This window comes from Petaurus breviceps, unplaced genomic scaffold (genome assembly GCF_028583685.1).
Source record: "Petaurus breviceps papuanus isolate PSGF00001 unplaced genomic scaffold, PetGlider_PUasm1.0 90743, whole genome shotgun sequence".
Taxonomy (NCBI): domain Eukaryota; kingdom Metazoa; phylum Chordata; class Mammalia; order Diprotodontia; family Petauridae; genus Petaurus; species Petaurus breviceps.
The window spans coordinates 2,401,506-2,423,952 of NW_027187332.1; the positions used below are offsets into that span (position 1 = coordinate 2,401,506).

The 22,447-nt window shown below is 34.2% G+C and overlaps 1 long non-coding RNA gene across 1 annotated transcript in view; it reads right to left on the minus strand.

The window, feature by feature from the left end:
* The window catches only part of LOC138145627 (uncharacterized), a 197,006-nt gene that overhangs the window by 45,226 nt on the left and 129,333 nt on the right, over positions 1 to 22,447 (minus strand). Inside the window, exon 2 of the long non-coding RNA XR_011164271.1 lies at positions 21,048 to 21,164. This is a non-coding gene — a long non-coding RNA (uncharacterized lncRNA). The remainder of the gene's footprint in view (positions 1 to 21,047; positions 21,165 to 22,447) is intronic.

The following is a 22,447-nucleotide window of genomic DNA, read 5'->3' on the forward strand; positions in this document are numbered from 1 at the left end:
TAAATTCCTTATGATTCCTTTTCCCTGTTTACCTTCTCATGCTTCTTTCGCTTCTTTCGCTTCTTGTGTCTGAATGTCAAATTTTCTATTCAACTCTGGTTTTTTCAGCAAGAATGCTTCAAAGTCCTCTATTCCAATGAATTACCATATTTTCCCCTGAAACGTCATACTCAGTTTTGCTGGGTAGGTGACTCTTGGTTTTAATCCCATCTCCTTTGCCCTCTGGAATATCACATTCCAAGCCCTTCGATCCCTCAGTGTAGAAGCTGCCAGATCCTGGGTTATCCTGATAGTGCTTCCAAAATATTCAAATTGTTTCTTCCTGGCTGCTTGTAATATTCTCTCCTTAATCAGGGAATTCTGGAACCTGGCTATAATATTCCTAGGAGTTTTCTTTTTGGGCTTTTTTTCAGGAGGTGATCGTTGGATTCTTTCAACCTCTATTTTGCCCTCTGCTACTAAAACATCAGGGTAGTTTTCTTGGAGAACTTCCTGGACGATGATTTCTAATGGCTTTCCGGTAGTACAATAATTTTTAAATTATCTCTCCTGGATCTATTTTCCGGGTCAGTGGTTTTTCCCATGAGACATTTCACATTGCCTTCTAATCTTTCACTTGTTTTGATCTGTTTAACAGCATCTTGATTTCTCATAAAGTCATTAGCTTCCATTTTCTCAGCTGGAATGAAAAGTAACTGGCACATGTTTGGTGAGTGCAGAAGTAATGTCTTGAGATGCTGCTGGTTGTGGGCATTTACATGAGACAAGGTCTTTGTTTGAATTCAAGGTCAGAGGGAGAAAACGAAGAGGATCAAAAACCAGTGAGTGACACCATCCTCCATATCCCAGGACTTGATGTGATTATAAAAACTAAATTTTTACCAAAAAAATGCAAAGACATAGAGAGCAACTATGGGAATAGAGAAGCCTGAGGTTCATCTTCAGAGAAGGATACTGAAGTAAAGTAACACTCTTTTACCTGAAAGCATAATGTCAAATAGTCATCTGCCCAAAAAGAATTCATTGAATAACTTAAAAAAGACTTTAAAATCAAATGAAAGAGATTGAGGAAAAATTAAAAAGAAAAATAATAATAATACAAAAAACCAAGAAGACCATGATAATAAAGTAAACCAATTAGAAATCAGATCAAAAAGAGAAAACATAAGTATGATTTTATTATCTGAAATTTCTGAACAACAAAAAAAGAATTTTGATACAATAATACAAGAAATAATTAATGAAAAATGCCCTGAAGCAATAGAACAAGAGGAGAAAGTAGAAATACAAAAAAAAAATTCACTGTTTATGACCTGAAATAGATTCTAAGAGAAAAATTCATAGGAATGTTATATTTAAATCTGATACCCCCAGATCAAGGACAAAATATTTGGAATAACAAGGAAAAAAGCTATTTACATGTGGCAGTACCACAGTTAGTATCACAAGACCTAGCAATGGTAAGAATAAAAGATTGGAGGTCTTAGAACCAAATCATAGAGCAAACACACAAACTTCACACCTAAAATATCATACTCAGAAAAGCTAAGCATAATTAGCATAATTATGAATGAAAAACAAATGGACATGTCATCAACTGTCAGACTTTCAGAATTTAAAAGAAAAACATAAACTCAGTAGAAGATTTAAAATATACAAGAGCCAAAAGAAATAAAAGGTACATACCAATGAACAATTGCAAGGGAAGAAATAAGGATGGAATGTTTATCTTTTATGTATGAAAAATGTAAAACCTATGTCTAAGATTGTTACTAGTAATTAGGTAAATTGTAGAAGATTGTAGACCTGAGTATGATAAGATCTCAAAAAAGTAAAATCATTCAAGAATAAGTAAAAGAGTAATCTCCCCATATAAATGGAGTACAAGAGGAAGACATAGTGCAGAGGAATTTAATGGAGGAATGTATCAGTTAGTTCTGGAAATTTATTTTTGTCAGGAATGGATTTAAGAGGGGGAAATGCATATACTTCTAAAAGATTATGAAAGTCTTCTAAATTCAGAGATAAATAAAACTTTTAGGGGAGGAGTGGGGAGAATAAAGGAAGGGGCTTTAGAGGGAGGGGAATGGAATAGATCAAATGTTTGTACAAAATGCTTTTAAGATTTAGGGAAAGGGGAAGATAAGGTAGGGGTTGCTAGATTGGGGGTAGGTAAGCAATAGGAGTTTAAGTTGTTAGGTAGAAGCAAAGTAGAAGAGTAAAGAGATTTGGGAAAAAGATGCACAAGCATAATAACATAAATTAATTGAAATTCATAGGGAATTTTTGTATTTGTATATGTATATATGTATATGTGCATGTATATATCCATCCATATATATATATATATATATATATATATATTCATGCTCAGTTTTAGCTTTGGGATGGTGGATAAGGGGGAGCAAAGGGGATAAAAGAACAAAGTAAAAAGTATATGGCAGAGAAGAAAAGAAAATCTCCAAAAGCAAAGGAAACATGTACAACTTTCAACATAATGCATCATATTTAATGTAAAGGCTTTTTTGAAATGAAAAGTTCTCGCTATACGTTTTGAATCCTGTCCTATGTTCTGCTGTGCACCACATTTTTTTTATTATTTTATATTTAAACTTAATACTTAAGTTTATGTTGTTCCTTTTTTCTTTGCTTGAATAGAACACTGGCCCTGGAGTCAGGAGGACCTGAATTCAAATAAGGCCTCAGACACTTACTAGAAAAACTAGCCATGTGACCTTGGGCAGTCACTTAACCCCAATTGTCACCCCCCCAAAAGCAATAAATAAATAAATGGATGAATAAATGAATGAATGAATCTTATTCTTTGTCTAAAATTAAAACAACAGCAAAGGTTATGCACAAGTGCATGACTCCACCAACAATTCATTAATGTCCCAATTTTCCCACATCCTTTCAGAAAATGTAAATATTCACGCTGAATATTAAACAATTTGCAGGGCGTTCAAGTTGGCTGCATCACACCTCTGGTTTTGACCATGACAAAACTGTTTCTAGGTGATTTCTTTTCTTAGAGTTAGAACTAAATTCTTATTCCACAGTAAAGATAATTTAAGTAGTCTTTATTTATTGCTGAAAAATTCTTAATGAAAGCTTATTATATTCATAGAATTTAGATTTGACAGCATTAGAGTTTACCTATTTCAGCTCCTTTGTGCTTTTTTTTAAAGACCTTAGGTAGTTTATAAGCACAGGAAATAGTTATGGACTCAATTCCATGACTGATGGACAAGAGAGAGTTAACCTCCTTTGTTTCTCACACTCCTTAGGCAAGCTGATAGATATTCTTAGCCAAAAATAATTTTTTTTTAAAGTAAGACTTAAAAATAAATGTTTGAAGGAATAAGATTTGACATCAAATTCTAGGCCGCTTCTTGCATTTACACATAGAGAATATTCTGTTATTCTTAATTCAAGTTGTGCATTTTCTGTGCTGACCAGGGTGCTGGAGAATTTCCTTTTCTATAAAAAAAAATCCTCATTTTTGAAAGAATAATAGACTTAGAGACAAGGTGAAATGTTAGCAATTAAATTTTAAGGAGGTGGGTGTGAGGGTACAATGAACTATGTAGAGGGCTCTACTACAGCAATTCCCACAAAGGAGTGGTAACACCATGTGATCAAAAAATGGGTTTCAAGTATATAGATCAAATTTGTAAAATAGAACACTGCTATGGACACTTAGAGTGAGTTGTGTGGGCCATTTCAGATAACTTCTTAGCTTAAGCATAGATTAATTGTAAGCCATGGACTTAACTATGCTCTGAGGCATTTTATGGCACTTCACTTTATGGTGATTAATTCTACTTTTCCTATAATTAAAATCAGTTGTATTGCAATGGAATGACCTACTGATCTCCTGAAGGGAAAATGCTATACTTTGCCTGTTTCTTACTGGTTTTCTATAGAAATCCTTCTTTGCAAGCTTGAATGGTGGCTAGATGCTTTTAAAAAAATCACGGTCACCATAGAGGCTCACCCTTAAGAACTTTCAAATGCTTTGGTATCAAAAGAAAAAACAAAGCCCTAACAATTCTTTGCTCTATTCTTTTAGCAAAAGATTTGACTTCTTCATATGAATGGCTTTAGGTGACAGATATATGGTCAATACTTAGATCAATGATATAGTCTACATAGATTACTGTGACTGATTTATTTTTTGTTTAGTTAGTCTATTGCCTTACATCATGCGTTACATATGGCAAGTACCTAACAAATATTTGCTACTTTTTTGATTGAAATGCTGTCTTCCATATGTTACAGTTCTGTTATTTCTTTTTTTTAATCTTTTATTTGTTTAGTTTTAGTTTTTAACATTCATTTCCACAAGATTTGGGGTTACAAATTTTCTATCCATCTTTCCCTGAAACCAAACCCGAGAGAGCAGGCCTCCTGAATACCCCTTCCCCCAATCTGCTACCTCTTATATCCTCCCCCATCCACACCCCAAAACCTTCTAGTAGGGCAAGATGGAGTCTATACCCCCATGTCTATATATCATATTTCCCAGTTGCATGTAAAAAAACCCAAATTTTTTTTATCATTTGTTTTTAAAACTTAGCTTCCCAGATTCTTTTCCTTCTTCCATCTTCACACTCCCCTACTGGGATGACAAGCTATTCAATATAGATTGCACATGTGTAGTTATGCAAAATGTTTCCATAGTAGTAATATTCTGAAAGACTTAACTATTTCCCTCCATCTTAACCCACCCCTCCTTGCTCTATTTTCTACTTTGACCCTGTCCCTTTTCAAAAGTGTTTGCTTCTAATTACCCTCTCCCCCAATCTGATCACCTTTCTATCATCACACCTCTTATCCCCTTCCCCCCTACTTTCCTGTAGGGTAAGATACCCAATTGAGTGTGTATGTTATTCCCTCCTTAAGCCAAATTCAATGAGAGTAACGTTTACCCATTCCCTTTCAGCTTCCTTCTCTTCTCCTCCATTATAACAGTTTTCTCTTGCCTCTTTTATATGAGATAATTTACTGTATTCTCTCTCTCCCTGGCTCTTTCTCCCATTATATTCCTCTCACCTATTAATTTTATTTTTTAGATGTCATCCCTTCCTATTCAACTTATCCTGTGCCCTTAATCTATGTATACATGTATACACACATACACACTCTCATATATGTGTTCATAAACATGTACACCCTCCTATACATACATAAATATGTATACACATATATGCATATATGTGTGTATATACATATACACACAAACATATATATTCCCTTCTACTATCCTCATTCTGAGAAATGTCTCATTAGTGGCAATTATCATTTTTCCTTGTAGGAATGTAAATACTTCAGTTTAATAAGTTCCTTCTAATTTCTTTTTCCTGTTTACCTTCTCAGGCTTATTTTGCTTCTGGTATTTGAAAGTCAAATTTTCTATTCAGCTCTGGTTTTTTCATCACAAATACTTGCAAGTCCTCTTTTCATTGAGTAACCATATTTTTCTCCTGAAGCTTTATATTTAGTTTGCTGGGTAGGTTATTCTTGGTTTTAATCTAAGCTGCTTTGAACACTGGAATATCATATTACAAGCCCTTTGATCCCTATATGTAGAAGCTGCTAGATTTTTTCTTATCCTCATTGTGCTTCCACAGTACACAAATTGTTTCTTCCTGGCTGCTGATAATATTTTCTCTTCGATTGGGAACTGTGGAATTTGGCTATAATATTCCTCAGAGCTTTCTTTTTGGGATATTTTTCAAGAGGTCATTGGTAAATTCTTCCAATTGCTATTTTTCCCCCTGGATCTAGAATATCAGGTCAGTTTTACTTGAGAATTTCTTGAAGGGTCATTATTAGGTACTTTTTTGATCATGGCTTTCAAATAGTCAAATAATTTTTTTAAATGATCTCTCCTGGGCCTATTTCCTACCTCACTGGTTTTTCCAATGAGATATTTCACAGCACCTTCTATTTTTTTTTCATGTTTTTGGGTTTATTTTTGTAGTGTCTTAATGTGTTGTAATCTCATTAGTGTCCATTTGTTCCAATCTAATTTTAAAGGAATTGTTCTCTTCAGTGATTTTTTAATCCCTATTCCATGTGGTCAATTTGACTTTTTAAAGTTTTCTTCTCCTCATTGGCTTGTTGGGCCTCTTTTGCCATTAGATTTAGTCTATTATTTAAGGTGTTATTTTTTCAGTATCTTTTGGGTCTCCTTTAGCAGGCCATTGACTTGCTTTTCATGATTTTCTTACATCATTCTCATTTCCCTTAACAATTTTTCCTATGCTTCTCTTACTTGTTTTTCAAAATCCTTGAGCTCCACCATGGGCTATAACCAGTTCATATATTTCTTTGAAGCTTTTGATGCAGGTGTTTTGACTTTGTTGTCTTCTTCTGGTTCCATATTTTGACCTTTTTTGTCTCTAAAAAAGAATTTATGCTCTGATTGTGCTTCCTCTGCTTGCTTATCTTGCCAGACAATTACTTGACTTTTGAGCTCTTTGCCAAAGTAGAACTCTACTTCCAGAGTGGAGAGAGCCATGTCCCAAATTTCCTGGGTTTTCACAAATGTTGTCAGAGGTCTGAGGAGGGTACCTTCTCTACAGCCGCCACAAACCCTGGCATACTGCAATTTCTAACCCCTACATCACTACCCAAGTCTGTGACCAAGATGCAAACCAGCCAAAGAAAATGTTATTACCCTCTAAATTGTCACTTGGTTCCCCTATGATCTGCAGGCCAGGAGATCCAGAGAGATTCACAAGGAAGCAGCAGCAGCTGCTGCACCTCTGCCACCTCTTGTCTGGGAGGCAGGAGCTGGACCATTCTCTTCTGTCACCAAGTTCCAACAGATTTCATTACGGACCTTTTATTTTCACTTTGGTGTTTATGGGTTGAGAAGTCTGGAAACCACCACAGCTGTGAATAAGTCACTTTCCTAAAGTCTTCTCTGGCAACTCTGGACTGCTGGTCAGGGTTGTCCTGAATCTGGGTCCCCTTAGCTGATGTGGTAATGTGCTTGCCTCCCAGCTTTGTGAGATAGACCCTTCCTTTCAGCCTGCCAGGCTTCCTAGAGTGGGAGTTTTGTTTCTCTCATCACTTTGAGGCTTTTGTAGCTCTAAAATTTATTTTGAGACATGTTTTACAGGTATTGGAGGTGATTGGCACAGGAGCTTTAGCAAGGTCCTGCTTTTCCTCTACCATCTTATGATCTATTATTTCATAGATGCCAATTTTAATTCATCCCCCCATAGTACATAGTCTATGGGAATTGCCATATCAACTAAAAAAATTAAAAACAATTTAGCCAATAAATATATATTTTTCCTCAGAAAGAAGAAAGGCCCTATTGCTGGTTCCAGTCTTTTCAATGTAGCAAGGAATAAGGTCTTAATCCTTGAGAAAAAAGAAGAGCAATCCACTTGAACCAGGAACATGTGCTCCTATGGTGAGAGTTCAGTTATGACTAGTGTTTGGAAACAGCAAGGGTTTTCCAAAACTGGAAATGGGACCATGATATTAATGACCCAGGGAAACTATGGTTCCCATTGTGTGCAGAAACTGAAGTCTGGGAAAAATGGTTTCTTCCTTTGGGGAAGGCTAAAAGTTCTACAGATGGAGAGAACTTTTTCTTTCTAAAACCCAAAACCTTAGCTAATAGCTACATCTTTTTCTCATATCATACTGGTAGAACCTATCAGACATTTTGCTTCACTGCCATATTCTTAAGGAGCACCAGAAGGAGTTTAGTTTTAATGAAAGACTGAGATGTTTTGACAGATAAGTTTGAAGAGGAATAGTAACAATAATAGCATCTCAAAATGTGGCTTACACGTTAGATAGAAGGATAAAGGAAAACGAGAGAGCAAGAACTTAACATCATTCAATAGTCAGTAAGTCAACAATCAACTCCTTCCCAATGTATGTGCATACAAATACACATATTCAAATATATGTCTTTGTGTATATATGTATGTATGTATACATTGATTATTGAAGACATAAGAGATATTATGAAGCATTGATGTTATAGCTTAACTAATCTAAAAATTACTAGTAATAATGTAATGTAATAAAAAAATGTAATGTAATAAAAAACCAACCAGACAGGAAATTCAGCCTATTCTTTTCAGTTAGGACAAATATAAAAGGAATTGAAAACTATTGTTTTGGAAACAATGGTAAGTCTATTTAAGGATGCTTGGGAAAAGTTCAATGAGATTGCAGCTCCGTGAATAAAGAAAAGACATTTTTGGGTTAATGTTAGTAACTATTGAGATGGAGTATGAAGCATTTTGAGCTACTTGCAAAGCCATACAAAATTATTTTTCTGGCATTACATATACTGTAAAGACAAATGAAAATCTGCCATGGCACTAACAGGAATTAGATTTTTTTTATAACTATGGCTGCTAGTGGAAATTATGAAGACAAAGATCATTCTGAGAAGAAAGCTGCCATACTGCTGTTACAGAAAAAGAGACGGTAACTAGGAGGAAAAACATAGGAAGTATTAAAGTGGGAAATATTTAGTTCCATTTTTATGTAAACATTATTTCCACATCTTTCTGCATTGGATTGAAGTAAAAAAAATGTGAATCCCAAACTTTAAATAAATTTGTTCCTTTATCTTTTATGTACCTGAGATAGTTCAGCAATGTAATATTGTAGTCTTGAACGAAGAAAATAATTCCCTTTGTTATTTTCTCTTTTTACATGTCAAGGGAGATTGTCCCCTGATCCAAATAGGAAATCTACAAGAAAAAAAAAAAACTCATTCTAAATTTCATAAGGTATCCCTGAAGACTTATTAATACCTGATTTAATAATTTAGTTCTACATCTCTAGGGACTTGCCAACCAACCAATCAACAGAAGGGAAAATACTTGGTCATGAGATCTTACTACATAAGAACAAGACACTATTGTGCACAAAGTGTGATACTGTTTAACATAATTATGCTAACTTGCACTTTTCTATGCGAGCTTGATGTTTTCTCCAATAGTTTGGCTAATGAAATTGCTCTTTTTTGTTTTAATTTATTTATGTTTTGTTTTTATTTTAATAGTATTTTTTTGATTATATGTAAAAATAAATATAACGTTCCTTTTTCATAAAATTTTGAGTTGAAAAATTTTTTTCTTCTCTCCTTTCACTCCCCCCTAAACAGTAATCAATTTGATATAGGTTGTATATGTACAATTATGCAAAGCATAGTCCAATATTAGCTATGAAAAAATAAATAGAACAAGAAAACCCTCAAAATGAAGTGAAATATAGTATGTTCAATCTGAATTCACAATCCATCCAATCTTTCTCTGGATGAGGATAGAATGTTCCATTATAAAGAAGATAAGAAGACTTTTTCAAAAGCTAACTAAATGACCATAACCTGACCCCCACAAAAACTACAACCCTTGGTGGATGTTGTAGGCATGAATATCCAGAAATCTGGCTAATGTACAAATATGAGAGAGAGAAAAACCTGCAAGCAATTGAATTTGGAATTGTTAGATGCTTAGTAATAAGAAATGGTTTGCTTTCCTTTAATAATGAATAACTTCTGTCATTAAAGGAAGAGGCAGCTGTGGGCCAGACACTAAAGCATAATTTCATACTTCTATGCAGCCCTAATTTTTTTTCAAACCCAAAGAAAAGTCAATAGTTTCATAGTTAAACCTAAGATTAATGACAGAAATATATATTTCAGTCATTTTCAACCTTTTTTCAACTAAACTATTCTATACTCTTAAACATTTTTGAGAACCACAAAATAGTTTGTGTGTGTGTGTGTGTGTGTGTGTGTGTGTGTGTGTGTGCGTGCGCACATGGGCGGGGGTTATATCGCATAATATGATTGGGCTAGTTTTTTACTGCCTCCTGAGTGTTGATTGTTAAATTTTCAGTATCAGCATTCACATTTTGGAAGTCAACATATACCACATAGCAGGCATTGACCTAAGAAAGTGATTGTGAAAATAGTAATGCAGTTGAAATGTAAAAGTATGTCATGGGTATATTTCTGTTTTTGCAGAGTCAGTTACTTAACAATTAAAGCCATACTATTATTATTTCCATCAAAATGTGCCATATTAGAAATTAAAATTGGTATTTTAAAATTAATAGTTCACTTAAAATTACAATATGTTTTAACAAAAATAACATATTTTTGAAAATAATCTTCTTTAAAAAAACATAAGGAGAAAGAACTTTTTCTACTATTCTTTGATAGCTTTGTTGTCTGGCTTAAAAGGGGACAACCAGATTTTCATAAATACTCTTGCATTCAATTTGTTGCAATATATTTTGGTTGAATTATATGAAGAAAATATATTCTCTTACTAATAAATAGTTGGAAAAAGGAGCATTATTTTGATAGGCAAACAATGTCTTAATTTCATTCTAATAAGAATAAAGACTACCAAGTGCTCTTGAAATTGTCTCTTTCACCAGTAAGGGTACATAGACAACATTTTGAGTGCTGCTGATTTGGTTCAATTTTTTTTTAAATAGAAAAACTGAAGCTCAGTGAAGTTACTAATTAAATGACAGTTAATGACAGAGCTGTAATTCAAACCCAGATCTCTTCACTCCTATACCAGTGTCATTAAAATTCAGTTTGAAATCGCTTATTACTTCTTATATTTTATGAATGCACTATAAATCCATAGAGAAACTATCCCATATGTTAGAGAATTAATAACAAAAACAACAACTTTACATTTTTTAAGATCTAAGATTAAAAAAGACTTGCCATGAAAGGCTATTTGGCGGTATCCAATAAAAAATATAATTGTTCTCATTTTATATGTGAGGGAAAAAAGGTTTAGAGAGTAAGACTTGTAGAAAATCAAAACCTGTTATGAACTAAAATAAATATTCCACCCAATGTCTCTTGATCATGTCTATTAACCAATATAAAATGATTGCTATTCTTTTGTCTGCCTGTAGTTTATACATTTTAATAATATTTTCTTGGGTTACCTTTTTAAAGAGTTAATTTACAAGACATTTTTAGGCTTGTAACTGAACTATAAGCATTACTACTTAATTTAGTGGAATTAAATTTCATGTCATAGCATCAATTATGATATAAGCACTAAAAAGTAAAAATATTATTTATTGAAAAGAAAAGAGTATTATAGTATAACCCATAGTTTTTATATGTCAGATTATAGTTTATGAGTTTAAAGGGAACTTGGAAGCTATGAGGAAACTAAGTTTGAAAAAGACTAAGGGACTTCTATAGGAAATTAAGAAGGATTTGAACTCAGACATTCCTGATTATGAGTCTTTTAGTGGTACAATCAAGCTGCTTCAATAATTCCTTATATTCATAACATGTAAAATTTTTATGCATACATTCTATATAAGATCTAGAATTTCCAAGTTGTAAGGAATCTCAAATCATCTAGTTAAACCTGTACTTGATAAATAATTCCTTTGACAAATTTTATTAAAATTGAGTATATAATCCCACTTCCAATAATGTTAAGCAGAACAAGTTGAAGGGCTAATCAATTCCACTTTGTGATAGCTATGAGCATTATGTTGATAAGAATTTTTTTTTTCTGTAAGAAGGTTTTGGATATTAGCATCATTCCTGTCAATTCTGAAGAGGGTTCCCAAGTGTACCTCATCTACTATGAACAAAGACACTATTCTCTCTCTCTCTCTCTCTCTCTCTCTCTCTCTCTCTCTCTCTCTCTCTCTCTCTCTCTCTCTCTCTCTCTCAAAATTATCTTATATAAATTTCTTTTGATTTTGTATACATATATTACAAATATATATATTTTATCTTTTTTTTTGCATTAAGTCATCCAGTGTAATGCTGATTTTAAAAAGAATGAAAAAAATTCAGCAGAAGTAACCAAAACATGAACCTAATCTTCATTTATATAAATTCAGTCTTCATACCCTACTTCTTCTCCATTCCATGTAAACTCTAGTACTGAACTCATCATTTCCAAAGAATTCACTTATTGTTTAAAGATGATCATAAAATCTGTATGTACAGCTTGAATTTCTTAGCGTTAGTTATACATAAGTATTATATATTAATATGTAATACATAACTTTAGTTATATGTTACATTATTATTATAATTAGATTTAACATCTTTGTTGTTTTCTCCATGTATATCAGGAGTTGTTAACCTAGGACCTATAGTTAGATCTTAGGTGTTCCATGAACTTGGATGGGGAATCCATATATATATATATATATATATATATATATATATATATATATATATATATACATATATATATATAGTTTTGATATAAATTTAGCACTTTTGCTACATTCTTAAATGTTATTCTTTTAAATATAGTATTTTATTTTTCCCCATTTGTATGTAGAGACAATATTTAACATTATTCTTTTAATTGAGTTCCTAATGTTCTCGCTCCCTCCCTTTCATTTTCTTTCTTTAAGAGAATAAGAAATTTAATATAGGTTATATATGTGCAATCATATAAAACATTTCATTCTACTCATGTTGTAAAGAAGTAAACAGGAAAAATGAAAGAAAAGAAGGAAGTTAAAAAGTAATATGTTTCTATATGCCTTCAGATTTTTATTATTTTTTTTTCTCTGCAGGTGGATAGTATTTCTCATCATGATTTCTTTGGAATTTTTCTGGGTCATTGTACTGATAAGAATAGATAGGTCATTTATATGTGATCATCATATAACATTGATGTTATTTTGTAAAATCTTCTAGTTCTTTTTGGTTCACTTTGTATCAATTCATAAAAGTTTTCCAATATTTTCCTGAAGTTTGCCACCGCATTATTTTTATAGCACAGTGGTGTTCCATTATATTTATACACCAAAAGTTGTTTAACCTTTCCCCAACTGATGGGCATCTTGTAAATTTCTAATTCTTTGCTATCACAAAAAGAGCTCCTCTAAATATTCTTGTACGTGTAGGTCATTTTCCCTTTTTTGTCTCTTTGAGCTAGAGACATGATAAAAGAATATTTCTCATTCAAAAAAGTATGCAGAGTTTTATAGCCCTTTGAATATATTTCAAAATTCTCAAGGACAAAAAAGAGAGCAAAGTGGCTGACAGAAGGGAAGACAGATCAGAGGAATTGACATACAGAAATAAAACTTGATGATGAGTAAAAAGGTGAAAGGAGAAAGAGGACAATCTGGAGGAAAATTGGAATGGAGGGACATGCACAGTTGATACTCATAACACTAAATGAAAATAGAATAACCTCTCCCATTAAACAGAAGCAGATAGAAATTTAATTAAAAACAGAATCTTACACTATATTGTTTATAAGAAAGACACTTGGGGGCGGCCAAGTGGCTCAGCGAGTAAGAGCACTGGCTCCAGTATTGGGATGACCTGGAGATCAAATCAGGGCTTAGATACTTAGCGCCACACCCAGAAATAACTGGGTATGTAACCTTGAGCAAGTTTCTTAACCCCAATTGCTTTAAAAAATAGAAAAAAAAAGAAAGACACTTGAAGCAGAGAAACTCATAGCCAGTAAAGGTAAGGAGCTGAAGTAGAATCTATTATGCTTCAGCTGAAGTAAAAAGAAAAAAAAATCAGAGAGAGGTAGCTATCCTGATCTCAGACAAAGAAAAAGCCAAATTAGAGCAAATTAAAAGAGATAAGGAAGGAAACTATATCTTGCCCAAAGGTACCGTAAAAAATGAAGGCTTGTCAAAACTAAACATGTATACATGAAGTGGTGTAGAGCAATATATATATTATAGTGAAATTAAGTGAGTTAATGTGGCATGACTAAAAAAGAGAGAGAACTATGAAATGTAAAATAAATAATTTTGAGTCTGTTAAACTAAAAAGTTTTTGCACAAACAAAACCAATGTGACCAGAATTACAGTAATGAGTCAAATTTATAATACAAACAATTCCCCAATTGATAAATGGTTAAAGGAAATTAACAGTTCTCAGATGACAAAAATCAAAGTTATCTATCTATCTATCTATCTATCTATCTATCTATATATAGGGAATTGTTTAAAATCCCTTTTGGTTAGAGAAATGCAAAATAAAACAACTCTGAGGTACTGCCTCAGTTTGGCTAATATGTCAAAAAATGATAGATGTTGGCTCTGGGAATCTGGGATCTGGGAAAATTGAGACACTGGCTTTCTCTTGGGGGAGCTGTGAACTGATCCAACCATTTTGGAGAGCAATTTGTTACCCTAAATAAAGTGCAACCAAACTGTTCATACACTTTGATCTAGCAATATCACTACTAGGTGTGTATCCCAAAGAGATTATAAAGGGGGAGGGGAGTTTAAAGTCAATCAAGAGCATCTCTCCAGAGGACTGTTGATATGAATAACTTTAAAGGTATAATTGCATAATGTAATGAACTCTATTCAGCAATACATAGAAGCATAACATTCAAGAAAAAATAAAGCATAACATTCACAACATAGCATAAAAACTTATTACTAAAGGTAGCCACATAGTCTTAAGCAAAACATATCATTCAGTATATCTTATAGTCATCTTTAAGGGTAACAGACAATGCAAACCAAATCTACCCCTAGGTCAAAGTAAGTTACACATGTCATTAGTCAACACAGAGTATCAAAAGTAAAGTCCTCTTTCATTTTGACTTGAGTTTGGCTTCCAAACCACATGACTTCTTCTTCATATGCTAACCACTCCTAACTTTTCCTGGATTCACGTGTAGGAAGCTCTCCACTCCTGTTCCATATCTCAGCTCACAGGGACTACTACTCTCCAAGCTCTTTACAATTTCTGTTAATAGGAAAACAAGGTTTAACAAGGATACAGCAATATTTAAACACATTACCAGTGCTATCATCTCCATTAACTTTCTGTCTCAGAAACCAAAACAGAGCAAAAGAAGGGGATTCTTCTAAGGAATTAACACAGAAGAACAGAGAGGGCCTCCAAAATTCCTCATTTTATTTTTCTGTCATATTAGATAATCTGATAGGTGAGAGGTATTGTCTTGGAGTTACTCTAAATTGCATTTATATACACAATAATGATTAAGCCAATTTATTTATATGTCTATAGATATCTTTCATTCATTCATCTGAAATCTGCCTGTTATATCTTTTAAAGATATATCAAGTGAGGAATGAGTTGTTTCCTTATGAACTTGAGACAATTCTGTAAATATTTGAGAAATAAGACCTTCATTAGAGATACTTTCTGTAAAATTTATTTTCCATTTTTCTATCTTCCTTCTTATCTTGTTTGCAATTTTGTGTAAAAGGTTTTTGAAAAATTAATATAATCAAACCATCCATTTTACATCACATGTTGTTCTTTATCTTGTGTTTAATTATAAAATCTTCCCTTTTCCATAGATCTAATAGGTAAATTATGGCCTGAACTTCTGATTAACTTATGGTATCTCCCTTTATATCAAAATAATCTACCTATTTTCATTTTATCTTGATAAACAGTGTTAGATGCTGACCACCACCAAGATTCTGCCAACCTGTGTTGAAAAACTGGTGTCTATGGTCTTATCAAACACTAGATTACTATGCTGACTTACTACTGGGTTATTTATACCTAATCTATTTCACAGATTCACCCCTATTTTCAGCCAGTACATCAAATTCTTTTTGAAATATATTTATTGGCTCTGAACAAACTGAGCTACATAATGCAAAAAAATGACAGAGAGAAGCTTACTTAGCAATGGGATAGCCTGGGAAGCTGGCAGGGAACAGCCAGTAAAACACTATGGGAGCCAAACCCAGCCCTGCACGAGCTGGAGGTTTTGGCCCAAGGGCAGGCCTGACCAGCCACTGGCTGGAAGGACGTCAGATAACCAGCAGCTGTGGCAGTTTCCAGAATTATCAACCCATAGATGCTAAGGACAAAGTCAGAGGTCCATGCAGTGTGGATTTAAGATCCAGTAGTTGAAAGTGTGGTTGGCCTGCATACCCAGGGGGGAGAAGCTGCTGAGGCTCAGGGGCCTTGCAGCCACTGACACATGGCAGTTTCAGCTCCTGACCTGAAGACTGTAGGGGGTCCAGATGACCAGTCTGAGGAGTATTTGCTCTTGCTTTAACCTATTTGGATCTGGATTGCAGTCTAGTGGAGTGCCAGGAGTGTGTGACCAGGTTGCCAGAGAGTGTGGAAGATTCTGAGAGGGAAAAAGATCAGGTATTTTGCTTCCATCTGGATATAAACTCAGTTCTTTCTAGTTCTTTCACTGGATGCACACATATCTCTCCATCGTGAGTCTTTTGGGATTGACTTATATCACTGCATTGCTGAGAAGAGTCCAGTCTAACAAAGTTGGTTATCACAAGTACATTGTGTCTGTAATTGTATACAAATTTCTCCTGTTTCTACTCTTCTCACTCAGCATCAGTTCGTATAATCCTCTCCAGGTAAATATGAAGACCGTCTGCTCCTCATTTCTTATAGCACAATAGTATTCCATAACATGCATATACCACAACTTATTCAGCCATTCCCCAATTGATAGACACCCCCTTAATTTCCAATTCTTTGCCACCACAAAAAGAGCTGCTAAAAACATTTTTGGACATATGGGTCTTTCTCCCACTTCTATTATCTCTTTGGGATATAATCCTAAGAGTGGTATTGCTGAATCAAAGGATATGAAAGTATTTATAGCCCTTTGGGCATAATTCCAGATTGCTCTCCAGAAAGGCTGGATCAGTTGACAGCTCCACCAGCAACGCATTAGTGTTACAATCTGACCATATCCTCTCCAACATTTATCGTGTTCCTGCTTTGTCATCTTAGCCAATCTGACTGGTGAGATATGGTACCTCAGAGTTGTTTTGATTTGCATTTCTCTAATCAATAGTGAATTAGAGCATTTCTTCATGTGCTTATAGATATCCTTAATTTCTTTCTCTGAAAACTGCCTGTTCATATCCTTTGACCATTTATCAATTGGGGAATGACTTGTTTCTTATGAATTTGACTCAATTCTTTTTATATCTTAGAAATGACTCTTTGTCAGAGACATAGGTTGTAAAGATTCTTTCCCAATTTCCCACCTCCCTCTTAATCTTGGTTACATCGGCTTTGTTTGTACAGAAGCTTTTCAATTTCATGTAGTCAAAATTATCCATTTTATATTTTATAATATTCTCTAATTCTAAGTCTTTCCCTCTCCCCAAGTCTGATAGGTAAACTCTTCCTTGTTTTAGGACACTGCTTACAGTATCAACCTTTATAAGTAGATCATGCACCCATTTAGACTTGATTTTGGTATATGCTGCTAGATAATGATCTATGTTCAGTATCTTCCATACTGTATTCCAGTTTTCCCAGCAGTTTTTGTCGAATTGTGAGTTCTTATCTCAAAAACCAGGTTCTTGGGGTTTATCAAACAATAGATTACTATAGTAGTTGACTTCTGAATCTTGTGTGTTTAATCTATTCCATTGATCCACTACTCTATTCCTCAGCCAGTACCAAGTAATTTTGAAATCTGGTATAGCTAGTCCACCTTCACTAGCATTTCTTTTCATTAATTCCCTTGATATTCTGGACCATTTATTCTTCCAAATGAATTTTGTTCCTATTTATTTCTAGCTCTATAAAGTAGTTTTTTAATTAATTAGTATGACACTAAATATATAATTTAATTTAGAAAAAAATTGTCATTTTTATTATATTAGCTCAATCCAACTATGAGCAATTGATATTTTTCCAATCAGTTAGATCTGACTTGATTTGTGTGAAAAGTGTTTTGTATGTATGTTCATACAGCTCCTGCATTTGTTTTGGCAGGTAGAATCCCAAGTGGGAGAAAGACCCATATGTACAAAAATGTTTATAGCAGCTTGATTTCTAGGCACTTTTTTTTGATCATGGCTTTCAGGTAGTCCAATAATTTTGAAATTTTCTCTCCTGGATATATTTTTCAGATTAGTGTTTGTTCCAATGACATATTTCAAATTTCCTTCTAGATTTCCATTTGTTTGCATCTGTTTATAGTAATGATTTCTGATAGAGTCATTAGCTTCCATGTGTTCCAATCCAATTTTGAAGGAATCATTCTCTTCAGTGAGATTTTGAATTTCCTTTTCCATCTGATGATTTTGGGTTTTGGAGGCATTCTTCTCCTCATTGCGTTTTTGGGTCTCTTTTGACATCTGAGTTAATTTTTTTTTACAGTGTTATTTTGTTCAATCAGTCTACTGACTTGCTTTTTATGATTTTCTTGAATGTTTCTCATTCCTCTTCCCAATTTTTCCTCCATTTATCTTACATGATTTTCAAAATCATTCTTGTGTTTCTCCATGGCCTGTCAGTAGTTCATACTTTTCTTGGAAACTTTTGATGCTGGTGTTTTGACTTTGTTATCTTCTTCTGGTTCCATGCTTTGACCCTTTTTGTCCCCAACAAAGGAATCTATATGGTCTGATTGTGCTTCCTCTTCTCACTCATCTTGCCCACCAATTACTTGACTTTTGAGATCTTTGCCACAGTAGAACTCTGCTTTCAGATTGGAGAGAGCTGTGTTCCAAATCGCTGAGGTTTTCACAGTTGCCAGAGGTCTGAGGAGGGTGCCATCCCTATAGCTACCACAAGATCTCGAAGCTAGAATTTCTTACCCCAGGAACTCTGGTGAAAAACGTGACCCAGATCCATGCAGGTGAAAGCAAAAGCCATCACCCTCTCTATGGTCACTTGGTTCCTCTAAGATCTGCAGGCCAGGATTTCCAGAGAGAGCCACCTGGAATCAGCTCCATGAGTCATGCCTCAGTCACCTCTCAACCTGGGGGCAGGGTCTAGACCACACTTCCATCACCCATTTCCAGCAGTGTTCCCCACTGACCTTTTATTTTTTCTTTAGTGTTTGTGGGTTGGAAAGTATGGAAACTGCCACAGCTGCTGGTAATTCATTCTCCTGAAGTCTGCTCTGGCCCATTTGTGTCACTGGTTAGGGGTGCCCTGAGTCTGGGCCTGCAGAGCTCGTGCAGGAATACACTCAGTTCCCATCTTGGTCTGGTAGACCCTTACTGTCAGTTTGCCAGGCTGCCTTGAGGAGGAGATTTATTTGTCTCTCTCATTTTGTGGGTTCTGAAGCTCTAAAATTTGTTTAGAATCATATTGAACAATTATTGGAAGTGGTTGGTGCAGGAGCTCATGCAAGTTCATGCTTATACTTTGCCATCTTGACTCAACCCCCTCCCTCTAGGATTTTTTAAGTATATCATAATATCATCTGCAAATCATGATGGCTTTGTTTCTTTGTTGGCTTGCCTAATTACTTCAAGTGTTTTTTTTAATCTAATCACTATAGCTACTATCTCAAGTATAATACTGAATAGTAATAATGATGGTGGGAATATATGCTTCACCCCTAATCTTATTAGGAAGATTTCCACCTTATCTCTATTCCATACAACACATGCTAAACCTTTTTCATAGAATTAGCTATCATTTTAAGAAAAGCTCCACTTATGCCTCCGTCCTCTAGAGTTTTAATAAGAATAGATACTCAATTTTGCCGAAAGCCTTTTTCTACATCTACTGTGAAAATCAAATTATTTCTATTGGATTAGTTATTGACATGTCAATTATGCTGATAGTTTTCCTAATATTGAAATGCCCTTCCATTACTGGTATAAATTCAAACTGGTGTATGATCTTTGTGATATTTTACAGTAATCTCCTTGTCAGTATTTTATTTAAAATTTGTGCATCAATATTCATTAGGGAAGTTGATAAGTGAAAAGGTTTCTTTCACTATTTTGGTTATTCCTGGTTTAGGTATCAGTACCATATTTCTGTCATAAAAGTAATTTGTCAGTATTCCTTATTTGCCTCTTTTTCCTAATGGTTGTGTACTGTTGGAATTACTTGTTCTTTAACTTTCTGGTAGAATTCACTCAAGAATCAATCTCTCTATCATTAGCATGTTTTCTGAGGGAGGTTATTGATGGTTTGTTCAATTTATCTTCCAAATTTGAGGTTATGTAAGTATTGAATTTCCTTTTCTGTTAATCTGTGTGATTTATATTCATTATACATATTCATTGTTTTGCTTAGAATCTCAGATTTATTGGTATATGTTGGAGGAAAATAATATCTTTTTTTTTTAAAAACAATCAGGGTTAAGTAACTTGCGCAAGGTTACATGGCCAGTTATTTCTGGGTGTTTTGCTGAGTATCTAAGCCCGGATTTGATCCAGGTCATCCTGACACTGGAGCCAGTGCTTTAACTCACTGAGCCACCTGGCTGCCCCCAAGCAATTGTGGTTAAGTAACTTACTCAAGGTTACATCGCCAGGTGTTTCTGGGTGGGTGCTAAGAGTCTGAGCCCGGTATTCGATCTCCAGGTCTTCTCAACACTGGAACCGCTGCTCTTATTCGCTGTGCTACCTGGCTGCCCCAATAATTTCTAATATTTCCTTTAATTTCCTCTTCTTTGGTGATGAATTAATCCTTTTCATTTTTGATACTAGGACTTTGTCTTTTTTTTTCTTTCTTTAAATCAAATTGTGACATAATTTATCTATTTAATTTTTTTTTAATTTTCCTATAAACAGGTCTTTCTGTTTTCTACTAGGTAGTTTTCTAACTTTCATTTTTATTAATCCCTCCTTTTGTTTTTAGTTTTTCTAATTTGATGTTTGTTTTCAATTTGTTGTTTTTCTAATTTTTCTTCACTGTATGACCGATTCATTGACTTGCCCTCACTCTATTTTATTAATGCAAGAGTTTAGAGATGTTAATTATATCCTAAGTACTTCTTTGGCAGCATCCCATAAATGTTGGCATGTTTTCTCATTGTCGTCATTCTCTGCAAAGAATCTTTGACTTTGGCCAAGTCATTTACTAACCTTGCATCTTTGGACATGTCATTTAAATCCTTTTGTCTCAGTTTCTTCATCTGTAAAATGAGCTACAGAATGAAATGACAAAACACCCCCCCCCCCATGCCTGAAACTTTGACAAGAAAATTCTAAAGAGTCTCAAAGAATTTGACATAACAGAAAATGCGCTGCTATGAGTAAGTTGGCAAATATGAAATCTTTTATTCTATCATTGAGCTCTGTGGGGCATTGTAGCAGCAAGCACCCCAAGCGTCCTCAGGGTTTGCAGCTACCACAGGTTCTTGGATCTGCTTTGTTAAAGGAAAGCGACTCAAAATGGGTTAACAAGCTTACTTTAATCAGTCAGACATATATCGTTTACCTTGTTCAGGGGAAAAAGGTCAGCACCCTGAACCTCAAAGTATACAGGCATAATTATCAAGACAGAAACATCAAGTAGACAGATTTCCAAACTGTCCAACCATTACATCCATACCCAGTCAACATCTGGGTTTCCACATTCTGGGTTTTTCAAAGCCGGGGGACTCTCAACAACGGCTTCCCAGAATTCAGATCAAATCACAGAACAGGCATATGCTTAGCATTGGAATTATGTGTAAAATTGATATTTTGATAACTTTTTAAGTCACAACTCCATTTTTTCCATAAGTATTAGACAACCTCAAAGTTTCAACATCACTATATTACAGTACTTTTCTACATCTCTTCCAACATCATCTATTTACAACTTTTTGTTATCTTTGGCAATTAGATGTCTGAGGCAAAACAGTGCTTTGAAATTCTGCATTTTTTATTATCTTAACTGATTTAGTACAAACTTTTTTTGTTTGCAAATCATTTTAATTGTTTTGAATACCCTTTCATTTAATTTCTAAATAATATATAGTATGTAACATTTTAGAGAGACAATGTTAGTAATATTTTTATTTTCTCAAAATGTCACTCTTCACTTTACATGCAAAACTAAAATTTAGCCGAGTAAAAGTTGTGAAATACTATTTTAATAATATTTTATTTTATTTTTACCTATAAAAGCAATTTTAAAATTTTGAATTTCAAATTCTTTCTATCTCTCCCTGATCCCTTTCCCTTCATTGAAATGATAAACAGTTAGGTATAGGTTATACATACAGAACCATGCAAGAGGTATTTCCATATTGGGAATATTATTTTTAAAAAGACAGACATTTTTAAAAATAGTAGAAATAATACACTTCCATCTGCTTTCAGATTCCACCAGTTCTTTCTCTTGAGGTGGATAGCATGCTTCATACTGAGTCCTTTGGAATTGTCTTGGAAGCTGTTGTTTCTCCTTCATCAATAGCAAAGTCACCAGCCTCACTTTCTCTTCTGGAACCATCTGGGTCTAGTGACAAGATATAGATAAGGAGGACTGATAATGACCCTTAATGGAGGGAGAGACCGTGATCTTTTTGAGCTATGGCTTTTAGCAGGTCTCAGTTTGATAGGCCAATGCCCATTCAGTGATTAGGGCTAGGTAAGAAATGAGGCAGAGAATGATCTGTATTACCTAGTTGGAAAAGAAAAATAACAATCTGAGAGGAGTATAAAACCCTATGTAGACAGAGGGAATGGAAAGAAGAAGAAGAAGAAGAAGAAGAAGAAGAAGAAGAAGAAGAAGAA